This window comes from Pseudophryne corroboree, chromosome 6 (assembly GCF_028390025.1).
Source record: "Pseudophryne corroboree isolate aPseCor3 chromosome 6, aPseCor3.hap2, whole genome shotgun sequence".
Classification (NCBI taxonomy): domain Eukaryota; kingdom Metazoa; phylum Chordata; class Amphibia; order Anura; family Myobatrachidae; genus Pseudophryne; species Pseudophryne corroboree.
Window position 1 is genome coordinate 549,459,855 of NC_086449.1, and position 15,040 is coordinate 549,474,894.

The 15,040-nt window shown below is 44.2% G+C and overlaps 1 long non-coding RNA gene across 4 annotated transcripts in view; it reads left to right on the forward strand.

The window, feature by feature from the left end:
• Positions 1-238: 238 nt before the first annotated feature.
• Positions 239-15,040, forward strand: part of LOC134935439 (uncharacterized) — a 130,493-nt gene continuing 115,691 nt past the window's right edge. For 2 of the 4 annotated variants that reach the window (XR_010180137.1, XR_010180139.1), the window contains exons 1-3: positions 239-666; positions 1,758-1,825; positions 2,012-2,190. This is a non-coding gene — a long non-coding RNA (uncharacterized LOC134935439). The remainder of the gene's footprint in view (positions 667-1,757; positions 1,826-2,011; positions 2,191-15,040) is intronic. The other 2 variants (XR_010180138.1, XR_010180140.1) reach the window with 2 other exon arrangements.

The following is a 15,040-nucleotide window of genomic DNA, read 5'->3' on the forward strand; positions in this document are numbered from 1 at the left end:
GTTTTTTCTTTTTGCTCCATGAAATTAAAAATAAAGCTGATGTAGCCCATATCAAATACAGACAAAGGGGTGTATATATAATTGTAATATTTATTGCAAATTGCTGTGATAATATGTGGATGTACCCTAAATGCAATGTATATATATGATTGTGCCTGATATTAATCCATAGTCTGCAGGGATATTGCACGTGGGGACAGTTGGAGAGAAATTTCTAGAGACTGTCCCTCATGACTGGAGAGCTGGAGCGTGCGGGCAAGGATAGTGACAGTTGAGAAGGGGGGAAAAAACTGCTGGGCTGACGCTGAGGAGGTGTGATGCAGACAGGAGCCCCAGAGAGATACGCGACGGAGAACGGGAAAATACCGGACTATATTCAGGGAGAACTGTATCTCGGCTGGCCGCAGGGAGGAAAAAGGAGAGCAGACTTACCCATATGGCTGTCTAGATCCCGGATCGCCGCAACAAGTCAGAGGGAGAGCAGCCGTGCACACGCCATACAGTCGAAGTAGAGAGGAGGTAGGCGGGCCGGAGCAATAGGGCGAGGCACCATCAGATCTGACCCGTCAGGAAGGGATAGGATCAGCCCAACTATTGCCGCCCAGCAGGAGGAGTTGGGGGAGGATCAGCCGATGTCATCGTCATCCCCTCCTACAGTATATAAACGTGAGTGATATGCCTAGTGCTACGAAGACAGCCCTGAACTCAGTGTATATCTAGTTATTAAAGTAGATAGCATCTACACTTCAAGAGGTATACAGGCTGTAAGTAATCAGTATACATGAACTGCACCAGTGGGACCGACTAGTGGATCTTAGTAAATAAAGCACTCAGAGACTGTTGGATTGCATATAGCACTGACATTTATTATAACGCACCTGGATGCAATATAAACTGAACCTGCTGGTGCGTCAACCATAGATTGTCAGTATCATTAACCTTTCTACTCCATATACCTCATTGACCTTAAACTACACCTCCGTACAAGCAAGCCGTAAAGTTGTGTTTAGAGGCTAATCAGCAGTATATCCAGATAAGGAGAGACAGTAATAGTGATTTGATACAGATAGTTAGTATCATCCTTCTCTGGAGCACAGGTAATAATATTGAGTCAGTGTATCACACTAGTAGTCACCTAAAATAAGGAAGAACTACAGTAATACTGGGCTGACTACTTCCTATCAACACCCCGTGGTAGTGGGAAGGAGGTAGAGGTTCAGCGGATGATAAAGGTTGATACACCCATGATGAATTGCCTTCAGAACATTACAGGTTGATGGCATATACTGATTGAAGACGATCCACAGTGCATACGGATGAGTTCAACTGTGGTTTATTGGATTAATACTGCACACTTGATCTAGATGAAATATTGATCTGGATCCAATTCACACGCGGTTACTTGAAAATCTTACATTTGGGCCCCAACTGTGCACCAACGCAGTACTCAGGTCGACCAGTATTGGGGATAATTTTAATGGACTGCCAGAAAGACAATCTGGTAGGGGGAGTACATAGGTTGATAGTATTATTTGATGCATCACCTTCATTTTTACCGGTTTAATATTTTTTGTAATGCATGCAAATAGTAGTTGTATTATACCGTAACTATTGATACTTACAAGACAAATTGTGATGATAATACTTGTTGTTACATATTCATTGATGGATTAGTAAAACAAAACATGAGATACATAAGTTAGTTGAGTGTTAATTAATATCATTACATGTATTAATACTTACCAATACTATACCAGCGGACGGGAGTACTGCTGATCTTGTCACAGGAAGCTCTGAAACCACAAAAGAAGAACAAGCAGTGAAGGTATGATAGTTATTACAATCGGAGTAAGTGTTAACAATAGCTAGTGTTCACAGGCTTTCTCAAGCAAGCCTAAATTAAACTCAAGCTTGGGTGGAGGCACTTATATATTGAAACGCTGAATAATATCATAATCCAAATTACCAACTTGAATAGGGTTACACTGACATAGATTTCTATACCTTGCAGCATCTTCTAAAGAAGAGCGAGTCACTAGAGGAGAAAGGAAAAATACATCATCTACATCTTTGATGAAAATTGATAATCGATTATTCTTTCTGTAAAACACCTCTACTGAGCACATTGGGCCCACTGGTGGTATGTGTACAGAGACGGATCATCAGCCCTCTGAGCAACCTCAATAGCAAGTAAGCCACTGAGCCATTTATAACTGCATATGAAGATACACTTGTAGGCTCAGACATGTCCGAGAAACAGTAGCAGCATTTGGGCGACACCATTAAAGGTGCAGTGTGTGTGAATCCCAGCAGCCTGCGTACAAAGACGCAGCATCAGTCACAGCTGCCATTTATTGATATTCTGACTAGCCCTATGAGCGTGCAGAATGGCCACAGGAAGTGCCAAAATCATTGCAGCTGAGTATGTGATTGCAGTTGCAGCCTTAAACATGCCCACAAAATGGACGCCCCATGTGCCTGTATTTTTGCTGCCACTGCCCGTTACCTCTCCCAAATTTTCCCTGCTTGTCAAACACTTTGTCTCTCTGTGACCACCATCGCCAGACCGTTGCGGTACATGCAACTGAGATGCCTGTGCAGACCACCAATACTGCATAAACATCAGGTGTGCGTACCTCCCTGACTCAGGCCCTTATACTCTAGTAGTGTAACTCTGTCCTTACATCATACAAGTGTCCCTACAACATACTGTACTGCAATAATGGCACCATTTTGGATGCCATGTATCCAGATTAACAGAAATAAATAAAAAATAAATTTGTTGTAGCCAATGAAAGGCTTAAAACCAAAATATTTATTTTCCTAGTACCTCACAATGCACCTAAATAAGTATTGTAACAAAGAATGAACACCTGTTTACTTGCATTTTGGATTACCGCAAATATATCTACTATATACTACTATATATATTGCTATTATATATATTGTAGGTATAAAGTTGTATTCACAGTTTAGAGACACTAAATTAATTAAATTTTGAATTCTTTTACCTTCTAAAATCACAGTGTGCAGTATACTGTGGATTGAATCAGGGCTGCATTTATGTCCACATGAGCTTAGGGTGGAAAATGATCAAGGAGGTATAGATACTAAAAGTTGATTTTGGGTCTAACATCCCCATGGATTAGGAATTAAACTCTGTGTTAAAGTATTGAAGGTTCTATTTAAATGTAAAGTTCTATTTCGGTCGATTTTGACTTTAGCAAAACCTGTCACACAAAATCGACTCATAACCAAAATTTTGTAATATACCTCCAAGAGCCTTTAGTGACAAGCAAAGGAGCTGTAACAAGTGTAGTGTGGACAAAGCCATGTGGGTGGCTACCACACTATAAGCTCCAATGTCTCCCTAGATATGTAAAAGCAGAAAAATGTCAACATTTTGTTGGGAAATACTAATACAATTTTAACAACATGATTTATTACCAACCGTGTGGCAAGCGGGGCTCGTCATAATGACGATGGGCCTATTTTCATATGCAGGCCTGGAGCTGTAGTCCCATCCACCCTATTGTTAAACTGGCCATGCATTAAATAAAAATGTTAAGCTGACATAACTGGGTTAAAAGCAATGACATTAAAATGAACCATGACTCAGCCACAAATTCTGGCTTGTAAAGCAGTGCCTCCAAGAACATCTGCCGGATACCTATAGCAAATAATTATTGATCTCACTGTGAAGTATTTAGTTTTGTAATCCCAAATGCTGTAGCCACTTATAATGCTAAAACATGCTCTCATAATTCCCAAGACTAGATACTTTTACATTTATGTCTTTCCTAAACGTATATCTTGGATTCACTAGCAAATTATAAAACAACCTGAACTCAACAGCTTTGTATTTGAGCATGAAAAAAAGTCTAAATTGAACATTTAAAAATTTTTCTGATTTAAAGAAAATGTTACTAAAAGGGAAAAGCAAAATTAGCCAGGGCTATACCAGTCAGGATGAGGGTGAGTGCATTTGTGACACACGTAGGGCTTAATTCAGACCTGATCGTAGCAGAAAATTTGTTAGCTAATGGGCAAAACCATGTCCACTGCATGATTTAGGGGGGGGGGGGGGGATATAACATGTGCAGAGAGAGTTAGATTTGGATGGGTTATTTTGTTTCTGTGCAGGGTAAATACTCGCTGCTTTATTTTTACACTGCAATTTGGATTTCAGTTTGAACACACCCCACCCAAATCCAACTTTCTCTGCACGTTTTATCTGCCACACCCGCAGTGCACATTGGTGGTGAGTCCAAGTTGATCACTAGCTGCATTCGTTCACTGTGCGGCGATGAGGCAAAAAAACGGCACTTCTCCGCATGCATATGCGGTGCATTGCGCACGCGCGATGTACTATTACAACGATTGATGTAGTTTCACAGGGTCTAGCAAAGCTTTTCAGTCGCACTGCTGGCCGCAGAGTGATTGACATGAAGTGGGCGTTAACTGGGTGTCAAGTGACCGTTTTCAGGGAGTGTTCGGAAAAACGCAGGCGTGCCAGGAAAAACGCAGGCGTAGCTGGGCGAACGCAGGGAGTTTTTGTGATGTCAAAACAGGAACTGAACAGCCTGAAGTGATCGCAAGCACTGAGTAGGTTTAGAGCTACTCAGAAACTGCACAAAAAAAACTTTGTAGCTGCTATGTGATCCCTTAGTTCGCACTTCTGCTAAGCTAAAATACACTCCCAGTGGGCGGCGGCATAGCGTTTGCACGGCTGCTAAAAACTGCTAGCGAGCGAACAACTCGGAATGACCACCATGGTTTGCCCAACTGCTAACAAATTTGCTGCTACGAACAGGTCTGAATTACGCCCATAGAGGGTTGTTGGTATGCAGAGAGAGCAGTTATGCTACATAGTACTGTGATTATTCCACAATATGTATGGAAAGTTTATGAACATGTATAAAATGGTCAAACTTTAAATTGTGTTAACGTATAATCAGGTAAAGTAAACAAAGTAGAGCAAGGTAACTGGCCAGTCCAACAAAATGTTGCTTTTTCTTTGTGTTTCATTAGTAAATCATCAGATCCGCACAATGGTAATAGCATCACTGTACCTGTAAATGTACATATAACCCTCACTAGTCTGGGTCCTGTGATGTTTATACCCTTTCTACACTGCTAGTGCCACTATGGAGACCCTTCCCCTGTTAGCTTCCCAACAATGAGGGTCATTCAGATCTGATGGCTGCTGTGCATTTTCACGCAGCAGGCGATCATATCTGAACTGCGCATGCGTCTGAGCCGCAATGAGCAGGCACGTCGGATGGCTACAACGGGCATCGGCGGTCAGCGATGGGATGGTGCGAAGGATCCATTCACACGGGTGATAGACTGGAAGAGGCCATTTGTGGTTGGCAACTGACCGTTTTCAGGGAGTGTCCGGAAAAACATAGGCGGGTTCCAGCGTTTTCAGGAAGGGTGTCTGACGTCAGCTCCGGACCCCGATCAGCAGGATTCAATCGCACTGGAAGAGTAGTGGGCTGCGCAGAGACTGCACAAACTGATTTTGAGCATCTCTGCTACACATAGGAACGCACACTTGCACAGCGAAAATACACTCCCCCTGTAGGCGGCGACTATCTGATCGCAGGGCAGCAAAAAACGCAGCCCAGAGATCAGATCTGAATTAGGCCCAATGTTGGGTTTGTGGCACCATAGAGGGGGCTAGGTGAACGCATGAAACTGTGTACTTCCAGCCTCCTGGAACTGAAACAGAGAAGCTACTGTAGCTGCATAGATATACTCTGCATAGAACGAGTCTGAGAAGCAGTAAGAAACAGGTTACATCCTTTGGGCCTATTTTGCATGTATCACAAAAAAAAAAAATCAGATGTTATCTTTAATCATGTAATTAGACCAATCTGTTATATTCCCAGGCAAAATCATTTCAAAATAAAATCAAAACATTTATGTAGATTCAAATTTTGAAGAAAAAAAACCTTGTTTTGCTAATGTAGGAACAGTTTGATCATTAATTGCAGTTCACAGAAGTTAATCTTACAATTTAGATGAAAAGCGTTTTGAGCGAGTATTACAATTCCGACATTTGCAGTTTTTTGCCACCTGACCTCCTGTTGCATTTGTAAATGCTATTGATCTATTTCTTCTTAAGGTCTCTAAAGTATCCCAATTAAAAGCTTTCTCACAGCCTCTCAGTAGTACCATCATTGGCTGGATTCATGCTTGGTGGAATGTAGAACTTTTGCCCCAAAACACCCAAAACAATCTTAAGCAGATCTCAAACAACCGTAGTGTACAAAGCAAAAGGGGTGTAGTATGGTATGCCTGTGGCCGGGCTCCCAGCGACCAGCATACCGACACCGGAATCCCGACCGCTGACATACCGTCAGCTGGGCGAGCGCAAATGAGCCCCTTGTGGGCTTGCTGCGCTCGCCACGCTATCTATTCTTCCTCCAGGGGGGTCGTGGACCCCCAAAAGGAAGAAAAGGTGTCGGTATGCCAGGTATGGGGATTCCGGCGCCGGTATACTGTGCGCCGGGATCCCAACAGCCGGCAAACTGAAGACCACCCAGCAAAAGCTATACAGAGTTTTGGTTAAAGAATTAATATATAACCACTTTTTAGAGGACAAATACAGGGGCAGCAAAGGAATTAAGGTAGGTCTGGTGTTCAGTTAATTCACCTCTACTTTATCTTTGCAGCTTCTAGCCACTGTTGCCATTATACTAAGCAAAAGCAAGACAGTATACAATAGTGTAATCCTGTACATAGTGAACAGGGTCAAGTGGGGGTTAGCCACAAAAAAGTGTGCGCCACTGTTTCATGCTGAATAGGCATAGGGGGTACAGCCAACCCCCCCCCCCCCTCTCTAGTGAGTAGCCACAAAACCCCACCCCTGGGTCCTAACCCTAACAATGGTCTTGATCAGGGCCAGCTCGAGGCATGTTCCTTAAGAGCAGCCGTCAGCCCTCTGCCTTTTCAAATCAGGCGCTGGTTTGTGAGACAATCAGAGCTCGTGGACCGGCAGTGGTGGCTCCTGATTGGCTCCCGGACCACAAGCTTTCATTGGCTCATGAACTGGCGCCTGATTTGACATACCCCCGACCTCCGGAGACCGGACTGAGGGGCAGGAGAGGCGCACCTTGTTCTCTCTTCCCCTCAGACACAGCAGCAGCAGAAAGCAACAATGGAAACCAGCAGTGGGAGCAGCCCAGCATGGCAGCAGAGCCCGGCGGGTGGTGGCGGAAGTGAGCAGCACTTCTGGGGGCATATTTGTATCTGGCACTGTTCGGGCATATGTGTATTGGCACTACTGGGGGCATACTGTACAGGTGAAACTCAGAAAATTAGAATATCGTGCAAAAGTTTATTTATTTCAGTAATTCAACTTAAAAGGTGAAACTAATAGATTATATAGACTCATTACATGCAAAGTGAGCTATTTCAAGCCTTTATTTGTTATAATTTTGATGATTGTGGCCTACAATTTAAGAAAACCCCAAATCCAAAATCTCAGAAAATTAGAATATTGTGAAAAGGTTCAATATTGTAGGCTCAAAGTGTCGCATCCTAATCAGCTAATTGATCCAAACCACCTGCAAAGGGTTCCTGAGCCTTTAAATGAGGGGTGGGGAACCTGCGGCCCTCCAGCTGTTGCTGAACTACACATCCCAGCATGCCCTGCAACAGTTTTAGCATGGCCAAATAGCAAAACTGTAGCAGGGCATGCTGGTATGTGTAGTTCAACAACAGCTGGGGGCCAAAGGTTCCCCACCCCTGCTTTAAATGGTCTCAGAGTCTGGTTCAGTACAATTCACAATCATGGGGAAAACTGCTGACCTGACAGTTGTGCATAAAACCTTCACTGACACCCTTCACAAGGAGGGAAAGCCTCAAAAGGAAATTACAAAAGAAGTTGGATGTTCTCAAAGTGTTGTATCAAAGAACATTAATAGAAAGTTAAGTGGAAGGGAAAAGTGTGGAAGAAAAAGGTGCACAAGCCGCAGCCTGGAGAGGATTGTCAGGAAAAAGCCATTCAAAATTGTGGGGGAGCTTCACAAGGAGTGGACGGAGGCTGGAGTTAGTGCATCAAGAGCCACCACACACAGACGGCTTCAAATGTCGTATTCCTCTTGTCAAGCCACTCCTGAACAACAAACAAATTCTGAAGCGTCTTACCTGGTCTAAAGAAAAAAAGAACTTGTCTGTTGCTCAGTGGTCCAAAGTCCTCTTTTCTGATGAGAGCAAATTTTGCATCTCATTTGGAAACCAAGGTCCCAGAGTATGGAGGAAGAATGGAGAGGTACACAATCCAAGATGCTTGAAGTCCAGTGTGAGGTTCCCGCAGTCTGTGTTGATTTGGGGAGCCATGTCATCTGCTGGTGTTGGTCCACTGTGCTTTATTAAGTCCAGAGTCAACGCAGCCATCTACCAGGACATTTTAGAGCACCTTCAGCAGACAAGCTTTATGGAGATGCTGCCTTCATTTTCCAGCAGGACTTGGCACCTGCCCACACTGACAAAAGTACCAAAACCTGGTTCAATGACTGTGGGATTACTGTGCTGGATTGGCCAGCAAACTGAACCCCATAGAGAATCTATAGGGCATTGCCAAAAGAAAGATGAGAGACATGAGACCGAACAATGCAGAAGAGCTGAAGGCCGCTATTGAAGCATCCTGGTCTTCCATAACACCTCAGCAGTGCCACAGGCTGATAAAATCCATGCTACGCCACATTGAGGCAGTAATTCATGCAAAATGGGCCCAAACCAAGTACTGAGTACATATACATGATTATACTTTTCAGAGGGTCGACATTTCTGTATTTAAAATCCTTTTTTTACTGAGTTTATGTAATATTCTAAATTTCTGAGATTTTGGATTTGGGGTTTCCTTCAGCTGTAAGCCACAATCATCAAAATCATAACAAACAAAGGCTTGAAATATCTCACTTTGCATGTAATGAGTCTATATAAAATATTAGTTTTTCCTTTTAAGTTGAATTACTGAAATAAATGAACTTTTGCACCTGTATGTGTATCTGGCATTGCTGGTGGCATACTGTATGTGTATTTGGTACTACTGGGGGTGTATGTGTATCTGGCACTGCACTACTGGGGGTTATTATGTGTATCTGGCACTCTACTGGAACGTTATGTATATGTTACACTATACTGGAGACATTATATTTAAGGAGCACTACTGTGGGCTTTATATGTAAGGCAGCTAATTGTGTGTGTAGAGGGGTGTGTGAAAATATACGGTTATACGGCAATAAATAAATATATATATATATATATATATATATAGTTTGATATAATATATAAAGTTGCGAGGCCACACCCACTTGGGAGCACGGGCATGCATTGAGTGGTGGGGGGGGTCCTTAAAGATTTCACACTCAGAGTGCTTGTAGGCCTGGAGCTGGCCCTGCCTTCATACTTTCGGGATGTTGCCGTTCAGTGTTCTGGCATCAGTCACATGACCGCCAAAAATCTCGATTGCTGGAATGCTACAGTAACCGCATCCTGAGCACACAATGAAGCTGCATCTAAGTCTAACTTGTATGTCACTCTGTGACTAGTCAGTAATTCTTCTTTACTTTTGACATACGGCATGAGACACATGGCGGGTGCAGAACAGGACCAAATGTATGATTATCATAATTTTTTTTATTTATAAGGCACCATAGATTGTGCAGACTGGGCAGTTAACATTATAAATCACACCAATGCAGATAAACATAACATGTTTATTCAAGGTAAATAAAAGCTGCAATATAAGTAACGGAAATAAATATTAAACAAAAATACTTACAGTGAGGTAGATAAAGGAGCAACAGCCACAAGATAAAGGGTAGAGAGGAGACTGCTCATGAGAGATAACATCCTGGACTGAGTGGGCATTATCATCACCATGCAGGAGCTGTGGCTATCATTTTAGACAGTGTGAAACTGTCCTCCCACCCCTTCAATTATACAGCCATGGCCGCGTGCACTACTCTTACATGCCTGCAGATGTCTCATCACAAGCAGAGCAGTGTGAAGCAGGACATACCTTGCAGTCGGGGAAAAGATCTCACTAGGAGGGACAATAACTCAAGATACAGTATATGCAGAATAAAGAAGAAAAGAGCTGTGCACTCTCCAGGTTTTGTAGAAAAGGTCTAATTGTTAATTAGGACATCTCAATAACAAATAAGAAATCTGACATTTCACTCCTATCCTGAGACGTTTGTCAAGGCACCAGTCCTCAGGCACCTGAAAGCTACACAGCATATCTGGGCTCCTTGTAGCGCTGCCTCAGCTTGCAATTAGATGAACACCCTATTACTATACTTGTACTGCATTTGCACATTCCTTACATCTCCCATTGTGTCAGATCTGAATTTGGTATGTATTACTGAATGAGTAGGTACCATTTGTTTGTATCTGCATTTTATGCTAAGCAAGGGGTGAATATAGTCTGCAGGGAATACATACCTTTTACTGGCGGGATCCCGACCACCAGTATGTTGGCAGCGGGACAAGTGCTATAAAGCCCCTTGCGGGCTCGTTGCGCTCACCGCGCTGCGTGGATGGTGGCTCCCTGCGCTCGCCACAGGTAATATTCTCTCTCTATGTGTGTCGTGGACACCCACAGAGGGAGTAAAGGCTGTGGTGGCGGTATTCCAGTGGCGACCTTTCACAGCCTGTCAGTATACCAGCGTCGGCATTGTGACCATGGGTATCCAGACAGGCGGTCTTGTGATTGCCTTCCATCAGCATGGGTCTGTTTGTTTTCCGGTGGGAAATGGAGCTACATTTAAAGTGTTATATCTATGTATATTGGGGGTCATTCGGACCCGATCGCACGCTGCGCTTCTTCGGAGCCGTGCGATTGGGTCGGAACAACACATCCGCGGCGGCCGCATTGCGCAGGCACCTAGTTGCCCGACGACGGCCGTTGCCGGGCAGCGATGCTGCTAACGAACAAAGCGGTCGCAGCGGCAACCGCAAGAAGATTGACAGGAGGAAGGCGGAACCGGGCATCAACTCACTGTTTTCTGGGCGTGGAGATCCAAATGCAGGTGCGTTGAGGCGTTTGGAGGGCGGATGTCCGTCATCAATTCCGGGACCTGCAACGCTGGATTGATCGCACAGGGTAAGTAAGTCTTACCCTAGTCTTGTTCTACAAAAAACTTTTTTAGCATAGCTGGGCTGCACAAGCGATTGCAGCCTTGCTATGCAAAAATACACTCCCCCATAGGCGGCGTCTAGTTGACTGCATGGGCAGCAAAAAGTTGCAGCATGTGATCAACTCTGAATGAACCCCATTGTCCATTTTAAATGGTAGTAGTTACTTTTAATAATTGTATAAAAAAATACATAAAATCTTAAAATGTTTTCCATAGACACACACACTGTAAATTGAATAAGTCACTGCTGTAGAAAAGCCAACAAGAAAATGTAAATTCAGTTAAATGTGATTTAACATCACATGTTACAGCATAGTCTACGGGTGATATACAGTGTGCACACAAAACATACATACAGTAGCCCCACGTCATGTATTTTCCTGCACATTCCCACAGGGGATGAGGCAAATTCACGAAGTACGGGGGGAAGGGACGGGCGCCATTCTCTGGCCATTCTTCAAAAACCATCATAATGGCACAACATATGAATAGACCCCCTTCATGTAATTGAATTGCCCTCTAAAGCCCCATACACACGGGAACAGATGTGTGCTGAGCGATCTGTCACAGACCACTCAGCACACATCTCTCCCCCACACAGCGCGATGTATGCTGAGCGAGGGGGATGGATGGACAGTCATTTCACTCAGCGTTGAAATGAGCGACCTGCTAGATTGTGCCTGCATGCAGGCCAATCTAGTACTAGCGATAGCGACGCGCGGGGCCTTGCATCGCTATCGCTGTGGTGCATACACACGGAGAGATCCGTGCTTATTGCTTAAAATTTCATGTGTACCCCCCTTTAGTGTCCTAGGGGGGATATTTAATAAACATAATTATCTCACAAAATCAGGAAAATGTGATTTTTTTTAAAAAAGATTAAATTTTTATGTATAGCAAGCCAATAACAGAAGCCAATAATGATACAAAATTGTGTACAGTAAGTAGTGAATACGACTGAGAATAGACAAGAAATAAGAAAACATATCAGATACCTATCATTTCTGGTAAGATGGGGGGAGGGGGGAGAGAGAGAGAGGAGGGTAAGGGAGGAAAGATGGGGTCCATTAGTAAAGGAAAGAAAAAAAGAAGGGGAGGGTCTGCTGGTGCTCCTGCTCATGGCGGTGCTCTAATGTTACGAGCGCTAGTCCCGTGATAAGATATCCAAGGAGACCAAATGTTTAGACATTTATGCAGACTTTCGTGTAGGTAGCTAGTGACATGCTCAAGGTTATAGATGTGCCAAATTGAGGCGTGTAAGACAGAGGAAGAGGGGGAGTCGAGCTTCTTCCAATTAGCCGCAATAGCACAATTAGCAGCATTTAAAATGTGTCTAATAAGAGCTGAGGTATTTTTGTCACAGTGGTAGGGCATGGGAGGAATGGAGAAAGAAAGGCAAGCTGGGAGTGTGATGCCAGTAAGAGAAAATATTAGGCAAAGTACCTAGAAACGTTTTATCTTAGGGCAGCTCCACCATATATGTGCCAGGGTGCTCTCCTCTCCATCCGATGATAGAGTATAGGCAGGAAGATACCAAGTACCACCAGTATAGGCGCTTGAAAGTGTTTTCTCGAATTCTGAAGCAAATTGAGGAAGTAGCAGCGGATTGCCGAACTGTATCTTATTCCTCTGGTTCGAGTATCTCTCTCTTGCAAGCCGACTCATGGGATTCTTTGGGAGGTTGATTATGGGCAGTCAGTAGGCTACAGAAAGTGGCGATGAGCTCTTTATAATCAGATAGACGGAGACAAAATGTCTCAAGTGAAGTGTAAATTGGGTACGGACGGCGGCTCAAGAGTGAAGTATAGAAGTGGCGAATTTGAAGATATTGGTGAAAACAACTAGCAGAAAGGCCAAATCTATCTTGGAGAGTGGAAAACTCTGGGAAAGTGTGCAGAGGAGCAATATAATTAAGAAATGTTATATTATGAGCAGACCAATAGCAAAAAGGCTTTGGGTGTAAGCCATGTAAAAACTCCCGATTATTCCATAGAGGAGGTAGAAAGAGGCAGTTGTGGACTAATGAGAAGACTCTACTGCAGTAATCCCAAATCGACAGGGAAAAATGAAGGTAAACGGGAGACTAGCGGTGGCGGGGGGGGGGGGGCGGTTCTGAGGTAACATCCAGTAGAGTGTGTAGGGGGAGAGGAAAGTGAAAAGATGAGCCTCAAGGTCAACCCAGCCTCTGGTGTGGGGATCAGCATGAGCAAGAACCGCTTGGGTGAGGTGAGCCGATATATAATATTTGTGAAAGTTCGGAAGGACTAAACCACCGTTTTTCGGGCGGAGGTAAAGCACTCAAATTTTTACTCTACATCTTTTACCTGACTATGTGAACTTGGAGGAAAATGTGATATTTATGTTTTCTGGAGAGAGATAAATCTCTCTTCTTTAGTGGCATTTGCAGCGCAGTCCAAAATTCAAATAGGGGAGCCACACCAACTGCAGACAGCGATGTTTGGGGTGGCAGTTGTTGTGGCTCCCCTATATAAATGTTAGACTGAGCTGCAGCCCCACCTCTGTAGCCACCCCTGGTCCTAATGGTGACATGCTGTCACCCCCTTGGTCCCAATGCTATGGCTAAGAGGAATGCACAGGTGTAAGCTGGGAAACAACAGGATCACTGCCAACATGTGGGTGTCTAAATCATATGAGACTTAACCATTCACCTCTTAACATAAGTGTTAACAGTTGCAGAAACATGCCCCCTAACATCCCCACTTTTTGGGCACTGTCCTGTTGTCACCCCCAGGGTCCCAACCTGCAGCAGTGTCCCATGGTGGGGAAGGGGGAGTTGGTGGCCCCCTCTCACTACCTGCTCTAATTAGCAGAGCCAGCAGTGACAAGATGGCGTGTGCATGCATGAAGCCTCTTTACAGTAGGGAGAGGGACTGGACTGACAGCATGTGACCAGCAGCTCCCAGAGCCCCAGTGGAATAAAAATTGTGTCTGGGAGGGAATGGGGGGGGGGGGGGGGGGGGGGAGAGGATGGTGGCATGGCTCGCTAACATAGCATTTGCTATGAGGTAACGCCCCTTACAGCAGGGTCATGCCCCCTTTTTGGACACATGCCACAAAACTAACATTTGGCAAAGGTTAAAAGGTATGCAGAAGACATTATGGCCTTTTACTGTGGTCAGCAGCTCATTGCACATATGAACTACAACATCATCTTCTGACAGCAGTTTATAACAAACCTGATAATCTCATTTATTTTAAAAAGATCATTTGAAAGCACCATGGCCCATTTAGGACAACCCATGTAGTAATATCAAACCTACTGCAATATACGGGAAGCAAGATTGCAACATGCAGTTACAGTATAAAGGGGTGTAGTATAGTATGCCGGCGGCCGGGCTCCCGGCGGCCAGCATATCTGCGCCAGGATGCCGACTGCCGGCATACCGACAGTCGGGTGAGCGCAAATGAACCCCTTGCGAGCTCGCTGTGCTCGCCACGCTGCGGGCACAGTGGGCTATTTATTCTCCCTCCAGGGGGGTCATGGGAGAATAGTTGTCGGTATGCCGGGTGTTGGGATCCCAACAGCCGGCATACTGAATACCACCCGTATAAAGCTGCCATCTAAAAATAACTGTAGGGAGATTGTATAATTAGGATGAGATGGCAGAAATCAATTATCATCAAGCTGCAGCGTATACAGTATGTGTAATCAGAGTATGAGATGCGCATTTGCTGTCAGGTGTTTTGAGGATACAATCTGCTGATATTCTCTTTAATTCAGATCGCCCTTTCCCAGCGCATCTATTTACAGGAGCAGATTGTAACTTGCACTAACTACACTGAGGAAACACTTTTCGATGTTTTGTCTTTTAACACGGCGTATACCTTTGTATAGTTGGCAGGGCCGCCAACAGAAATCTTGG